The following is an 8,986-nucleotide window of genomic DNA, read 5'->3' as shown; positions in this document are numbered from 1 at the left end:
GAACGACAGCTGTTCAGTTATGATGTGTTTTTGTAAGTTAATTCTCTGTTAGTTCCAATAAGTTTGTGCAGTGGTTTTGGGTTAAAATAAGGTTAGGGGTGTAACAATATATCGTTAGGGTTAGTGTTAGGGTTAGCATCATGTATCGTGGATAGTTCACCCAAAATAAAAATTACCCTGTGAGAAAAAATTGAAGTTTTCAGAGTCAGTACTACATTAAACTATAACATATTATGTTGAATATAATGTATAATAATGGGGGAATATTAGTGGGTCCTGATAATGCTTATGTTATAAGTCTTATGTTACCAGTAAGTGGCCTACATTATTTTAAATATATCTAGCCAGTGACAGAGTTCAAGCATATTCGTCTAAAATAATTCTGTATTTTCAGGTTCAGAATCATGAATATATTTATTCTGGTGTCACCGTTGTCCAAGCCTGTTCATTTACACCCACAATGTTATATCAAATTTAGTATTTAATCAACAGTACATTTTTTCTTAACCTTTTATTATATGTCTTGGAGTTTCGCAATAATATCGTATCGTGAGTTCAGTATCGTGATATGTATCGAATCGTGAAATTAGGGTATCGTTACACCCCTATTTCCTTGCACGTTTTGTTCACAAAATAAATGATACCTCTGATTTAAAGGGATAGTTCGCCCAAAAATGTTAATTCTGTCATCATTAAGCCTACTCACCTTCAAGCTGTTTCAAACCTGTATGAATTTCTTTCTTCCGCTGAACACAAAAGAAGATATTTTGAAGAATGAAGGTCGGTTAATGGGCCCCATTGACTTCCATAGTCACAGTTTGGAAGTCAGTGGGGTATCTTTATATATATATATATACAGTGCCCTCCACAAATATTGGCACCCCCAAGATGTGGTCGTGGACTTCTAAAAATTCTCCTTTTTTTTAAACAACATAGAACCCAAATGCAAAAAAAGAGAAAAATCCAACCTTTTATTTAAGTACATTACTTTGGTGGTTAAAAAAAAACACATTTAGAAAAAAAAAAAACATTGAAATCATGTGTCCCACAATTATTGGCACCCCTGATGCACTGTAAAAAGTGAACAGTTGGATCAACTTAAATTATCACGTTTTATCGTGAAAAACGTGATAATTTAAGTTGAGAAAACTTAATTTCTTTAGGTGTTACCAATTGAAGTAATTTTTTTAAGTTGATCCAACTGTTCACTTTTTACAGTGTGTTAATACTTTGTACAACCCCCTTTTGCCAACAAGACAGCACTTAATCTCCTCCTATAACATTTCACAAGATTGGAGAACACAGAGAGAGGGATCTTTGACCATTCTTCTTTGCACAATCTTTCTAGATCATCCAGTGTCCTGGGTCCTCTCTTATGCTCTCTCCTCTTTAGCTCGCCCCACAGGTTTTCGATTGGGTTGAGGTCTGGGGACTGAGATGGCCATGGGAGGACCTTGAGTTTGTGACTGCTGAACCATTTTTGTGTAGATTTCGCCACATGTTTTGGATCATTATCCTGCTGAAAGACCCAATGACGACCCATCTTCAGCTTTCTGGCAGAGGCCATCAGGTTTTTAGTTAAAATGTCCTGGTAGTTCAAGCGTTCATAATGCCATGCACACTAACAAGGTTCCCAGGGCCTTTGGAAGAGAAACAGGTCCACAGCATCACAGATCCTCCACCATACTTCACGGTGGGCATGAGGTGCTTTTCGGCATACTCATCTTTTGTTTTACGCCAGACCCACTTAGAGTGTTTGTTGCCAAAAAGCTCAATCTTAGTCTCATCTGACCAAAGCACACGATCCCAGTTGAAGTCCCAGTGCCGCTTAGCAAACTCCAGACGTTTAAGTTTGTGAGTGTTAGTGAGAAAAGGCTTTTTCCTTGCATGCCTCCCAAACAGCTTGTTGGCATGTAGAGAGCGTCTGATGGTTGTTTTGGAGACTTTGTGACCCCAAGATGCCACTCTTTGATGCAATTCTGTGACAGTGAGCTTAGGACTTTTTTTTTACTTCTCTTACCATCCTCCTCAATGTGCATTGTGGCAAGATAAACTTGGGACCTCTTCCAGCCTTGTTTGTCACTGTTCCAGTTGTTTTAAACTTCTTAATGATTCCTCTGGCTGTAGATACGGGCAAGTTAAGGCGAGATGCTATTTTCTTGCAGCCATTGTCTGACTTATGAAGGTTGACACACATCTGCCTTACTTGAATGGTGTGTTCTCTTGTCTTTGCCATGTTGACAAATGGGTAAGAGAATTAGGCCTCTGTGTCACGTCATATTTATACCCCAGGGAAACAGGAAGTCATGAATTACTGATTAAAAGTTCCTAGATACCCTGACCAACTTTAGCAATTACAGAAAAATATATTTAAAAAAAAATCAATTAAATTTTTCAGCGGAATTGTTAGGGGTGCCAATAATTGTGGGACACATGATTTCAAGGTTTTTTTCTTTCTAAATGTGTGATTTTTTTTTACCACCAAAGTAATGTACTTAAATGAAAGGTTGGATTTTTCTCTTTCTTTGCATTTGGGTTCTATGTTGTTTAAAAAAAAGGAGAATTTTTAGAAGTCCACGACCACATCTTAAACAGGGGTGCCAATAATTGTGGAGGGCACTGTATATATATATCTTTTTTGTTCAGCATGAAGAAAGAAATTCATGGTGCTCAATGTTTACACTTTTGGGGAAGATACACCCCATGAATGTCATACAAAATAGTAGTCAATAAAAAAAAATAAACTTACACACTTGTTGGTAATAAGTAAAAAAACATGTTGGTAATAAGTTTCTATACATTAATCAAGCATGTAAACTCACATGTGTGTGGTAAATTTAGTCAGTAATCTCCTCAGATAGCTAATGTCGCTATGTTGCTGTGGTTGCTAAAAAGGCTAATGATCATTTTTACTCAAAAATCTAAAACTACTAGCCTATGTGACAAACCCATGAGAAATTTCAGAGGGAAACTGGCTAGAAAATCAAATACAGTCTAGTAGGTATTTGCTAAGAAACGCATTTGCTACTGTTAAAAAAGTATGGCTGAATTCAGAACAGCATACTAGCATGCTACTCTTACTATTTTCACCATATATTTCTAGTGTCTTTTGGACTATGGCGTATAATATTTCTGTCAACAAAAAAACTGTTAAACTGAGGTTAAACTGTTGGCATTCATCTGTCTTGTTTACAATGAGACACCTAAACATTGTTGCGGCTGGATTCACTTCATAAAATGTGGTTGTCATTCCCAAACCTTTGCAGTGTGTAGGCCTACTTCACCTACATGCTTTGAAAAGCTGAGGTAACTTTTGGAACAGAGTTACAGAGTGGACCTACAATTTTCAGAAAAACATGAAATAATGGTTTATCCTGCACATCTGTCTAGACTGTGCTTATGTAAGACTGTTATCATAGCGTAAGCCTGTGCTAATCTTAGTGGTGGAGCTAACAACTCCAGTGGTTTTTAAAGGCTTAAAGCTCTTTAGCAACAGTAATTTGTGGGTTTTTTGTATTATAGTCCTTATTCTAAGTGTTGTTTTGACAGGGCAATATGGATAGATGTTGGGTATTTCCCTCATAAAGTTCAGCACTTTCCATTAGCAAACCGTAATAGCCTTGACAAACACTGTTATTGTCTCATTTCAGGGCCGCAGGAGAGTAAATGATTACAGTACCTGTTGCATCTCACCGGTACATGCTTGCTTGTGTCACGGTAAGTGATTTTATTTAACGCATATTAATTATGTTTGCTTCACTGGTTAGCGTGCGTCATTTAGCTTTCATATGAACTTTGCAGCTGTGCTCACATGCTAAACTAAATGTCTCCCTCACTCTTGCATATCATATTAAAAAAATTGTCATATAGCATATTGGCAGAAGTTCATACAAGCGCATTGTACTAAACAAGATGACTTAAGAAAGATGAGTGCCGTTTAGAATTATTATTACCAGGGTTGCCAACTTTTGAGTTTAGCTTGGAGTGAGAATTATGGAGGGAGGGAGGGGGGAATTTGCAAAAAAAAAAAAAAATTGCTTCACAATAAGTGTATTGTGATTGTCAAAACATTTGGTAAACAGAATTTCATTAAGTTTAGTGACAACATGTTACAATGTTTACATCGTACTATGATTGGTAGCCTACTGTTTTTATTAGTCCTTGACACAAATTTCACGATTTCAATTCACAAGCTTTCGATTTGATTCTGATCTTGATTCAATATGATTCAATTGGATAAATATCAGGTACAGTGGATACATGTTAATTTTTCTCAAGGAAAAAAATCTCACCTAATAATGCTGTAAACATGTGGCATGTCAGCTGGTATTATTATTAAAGGTTAAAATTAACAACTCAAATTAAAAATGTGGTATTTTATAATAGGCCTAACATCATTATAGGCAATTTTGTAATGATATGAATAAAAATATAATAAATATGCAATATAGTGCATATATTGAGCAAAACACTTCTCTCTAGTTATTTTTTCTAGCTAACTAACATGCTATGCGCATTAAATGGCTTTTCCTGAGGTAAATGTTATCTTTTTTTCCAGGTGTTTTATTGACCTTTCCGCGGTTGAAAAACACCGACTTATTTATCGATTACATGATACATTTCGGTAAGTTTTACTGTATTTTTCAGCATTCCTTCTAAATGTTCATTAATGTTTATTTGGTGCTGTAGTATTAAAGAGTTTAGAGATAATCAGTTCACGTGCCGCTTGCTAGCGATCTGGCACGTCACATTAAAGTGCGCCAAAACTAAATTTATTGTTTAAATTTCGTAATAATTTTTTTTTTTTTTTTTTTTGGACTTTGTTTCATTTCAAAAGTAACCTGCTCTGTTATTGTCCATCAGTGTCAGTTTCCTCTTTGCTTTGAGATTATTCACTGCGTGAGAAAATGGACGTGTTGCGTGAGACAGTGTCAATTGCGTGAGTCGCAGCCCTGTTATTACTATTGTTCAAGTCAGACTTTACAGAGTCAATCAAAAGCTAAACAGACGGCGTTTTAGTATGAAGGCACATTTTAAGGAAACAGACTGGCTTCAAACGCACCCAACCCCAATCTCCTGATGTGAAAACATAAGTTAACGAGATAACATCAATGAATATGGTGATTACATCAAACAGGAACATAAAACAAGGACCACAATCTTAGTCAGGTTTCTTCGTTTCATGTAGGCGTACTGTATATCTGTGGGTTTGCTGAAACACATTTTTTAAGCTTGCAATGTTTTTCTTGAATGGATTTGTTTACCATTTTTCTGTGACAACATGGTGACTGAATCTTCATTAAAATGGACTCTCATTATATTCAGACTCACAAAAAATTCACCTAATGAATTTTTAGTGTTTGACGCTGAATCTTAATTAATACATTTTCTGACAAAGACGGCAAACAAGAATTGAGGCAATATCTAAGACAACGCTTTACATATTGACAAACTTTCAAAAGTTTGGGGTCAGTAAAAGGTGTTTAATTTTTTTTTTTATAATTTTATTCAGCAAGGATTCAGTAAATTGATTCTATAGATGATTCTATTTACTGTTCTTTTGAATGTTCATTTTCTATACTATTCTATTTTCTAATTAAATTATTTGAAACTTTTGAATGGGAGTATATACAATCAAAAATTTAAACCCCAAAATTATATTACAGTGAGTTTTAGGCCCTGTTTACACGAGAACGCTCGCGGGTGAAAACGTAAAAATATTTTATCAGATGTGCCTTTCGTTTAGACGGCGACAGCGTTTTTGGGGCTTAAAAACGCAAAAAAGTGAAACCACCCTCCAGAGTGGAAATCTTAAAAACGCTCCACCGTCGCGTTTCCGTCTAAACGGTAAAACCGCAAAAGTCTGCTAGACAGTGAAGGCACGATCAGTGCTTCACATTGCCACCTAGCCGCCTGGAGTGCATACTACATTGAATTTCACACACTTTTGCGTCACCATATGCACGCAGATTTCCACCCCATAACGCTCGTCTAAACGCAGAATAAAAAGTGATCACTTTTGCGTTTTCTCTTCAGATCGTTTCCGCGTAAACGTAGCCTTAAAGGTCCCGTTCTATGTGATCCCATGTTTCAAACTTTAGTTAGTGTGTAATGTTGTTGTTAGAGTATAAATAATATCTGTAAAATTATAAAGCTCAAAGTTCAGTGCCAAGCGAGATATTTTATTTAACAGAAGTTGACTACAAAAAACGGCTGGATTGGACTACACCCCTCTACATCCTGCTTTAATGATGTCACTAGAACCGTAACCTCCGCCCACAGGAACACAGGCGTATTGATGGCGAAATGTCAACAGACGTGGTTGATGTTTATCTATAATCGGATACTGCAAAAGTTTAATTCGAAGTTGTTAGTTTGCTCTGTCCATTTCACCACGGACTGTTTTTCTAACCTGGAATAATATCAAGCAGGCTTCTCTCAGCGTTTCATACTGACGAAGGGGACTATTTCAACTATATTCCAGCAAGCGGTAAGTAGTGATTTAATATGGAAGTAGCGATCACTCTTCACATCGTTCGTTTCTCTTAGTAGGATGAAAATAATCTTACTTAAATTGTGATTAATATACAGAAAGCGATCAAAGAACAATCCCTTTCCAATCGCCCAAGCTATCAATCACACAGCGCGAGTTTATCTGGACACTTGCCAAAACTCGTTATGAAATCAATGACGCTGTTACACTGCACAACGAAGCTCTTACTGTATTTATATACCTCATGTTTGCATTGGTGAAATCATTAGTGAGAGTGCAGAAACTGCGTTGCAATGATAAGATCTTTCACGCGATCAACAGACTGTCATCTGCTCAGTGCTCATCACTGCAAACTTTTATGTGATGGGAATAGATCTAAATACTTAAAAAACTTCTCACGATTCGTTAATCCAGATAGCTGTAATAGTAGAAACGTATAATAGCTGTAATAGTAAAAGTTTTCCAGATAGTTCCACATGTAATGCCAGATATTTCATATGCAAGCATGTCAGCCAATCACAGCAGAGGGCGTTTACACTGAAGTCTCACAGCAGACACGCCCCTTCAAACAGAGCGTTCAAACCAGGGAATGAAATCAGGCTAGGAAATATGCCTTTTATTTCTAAATTATAACAATTTTTGATCTAAAAAACATACTAACATTATAAGGGCACCCCTGGAAACATTATAAAATAATAAAAATAATCCATGGAATGGGACCTTTAAATAATGATGAATCTGTTCATAGCCTTTTCCTCAAATCATAATCAAGTGCTGTGACCATAAACATGTACTCAACCCATAATGTGCATTCATTGATGTGCTTGGCCCTGTAATTGCTGCTTGCAGCTGTATTATTAGGCATGTACCTGTTTATTATGTTTTCATGCTTAACATTTTTGCATTTGCACTTTTCCCCCCAAGTTTTGGAATCCAGTTGTGCCCTTAAGATATCGCTGAACTAAATCCAGAAATTCTGGCATTGAGATGGAGACTTTGCGGCAGCTCTCATCAATAATGAGCGTTAGAATACAGATACATCAGTCCAAGCAGGACAGTTTCAAGAGACAACATGAAAAAGTCAGATTCAACAGCGCACCTACAAAAATCCCAGCATATAGGGAACTGACAAGCTGTGTGAAGCTATTGGAGATGGAGGAGTTTGACAGATGTGTAAGTCAGCTTTTGAGGCATCATGCGTGTCAGTTTGTATGTTTTAGGATCAGGGTGTGTAAGGGAAAGTACATTCACTTTATTCCTACAAATCCCCTCTTGAAGAATCATGTTTCAGTGGATGTTTCTTCAAAAGAAACATCATGATTGCACTGATCATTTTTGACCCTGTTTAGTATCCATAGAGACAGTGTCAGTGTGGGCAACAGCAAAATTGCTTTGAGTTGGAAGTGGTTAGTGAAATACATGTTCTCAGCCATCATTTTTCCCAACTTTTGGCTAACAACAGGGGTTCCTGTCCAAGAAAAGGTTTTTTAGAGCGTTATTATGATGCAAAACATTTAAGAAAATTATCTTCACTTACAAAAAAAAATGAGTGGTGTTTTCCCATGCCAAATTCATCACCACAATGCTATAGGGTGTTCTGAGTGTTTGCAAGGGTTTCTATGTGGTTTCTAAGGTGTTCGAAATGGTTTTGACCATTGCTGTGTGGTTGCTAGGTGATTGCTTACTGTCAAAAGAACTGGAAAAAACTGAGAAAAAGCAAGCATTGCTAGTGAAATAAAAACAAAAAGTATATATACAGTACAGGCCAAAAGTTTGGAAACATTACTATTTTTTATGTTTTTGAAAGAAGTTTCTTCTGCTCATCAAGCCTGCATTTATTTGATCAAAAATACAGAAAATAATGTAATATTGTGATATATTGTTACAATTTAAAATAATTGGTTTTCAATTTATTATACTTTAAATTATCATTTATTTCTGTGATGCAAAGCTGAATTTTCAGCATCAAACTTTTTTGTTATATGCAATTAATTGACAGCACTAAAAAATAATAAAAACAAGAAGTAAAAAGTAAAAAAGCAGGAATAAAATAATAAAAGTAAAAAACAGGTTGTTGCTTACTGGCCAAAAGAACCAGGATTTTATTTTATTTTATTTTATTTTATTATTTTTTATAATTAAAGTAAATATTGTGAATAAAATTAAACTTAAAAAAATATATATTTAAATAATATTTAACATAAATAACAATAATTGCAGTAATATAAATAACATTAATCAAGTAAAAGTATAAACAGAAGTAAAAACAAACAAAAAAACGAGAAAAAAATCTATAATCAAACCCTCATGGACCTATAAGGCATTAAACAGAGCGTTCCAGTATAGACTCCTAAATGGATTCAGGACAGGCTTCTTAGTGAACATCCTGTTGTTCTGCACTGACAGATCATTGCAGGGATCAGTTCACATTGCCGAAGTCTCTAGACGGCCCCGAATGCCAAACCGCTCTTCAATCCTCACCAGCCTATCCGC

Source organism: Rutilus rutilus (genome assembly GCF_951802725.1).
Source record: "Rutilus rutilus genome assembly, chromosome: 25".
NCBI lineage: Eukaryota > Metazoa > Chordata > Actinopteri > Cypriniformes > Leuciscidae > Rutilus > Rutilus rutilus.
Note: the sequence above shows the minus strand (reverse complement) of the source record.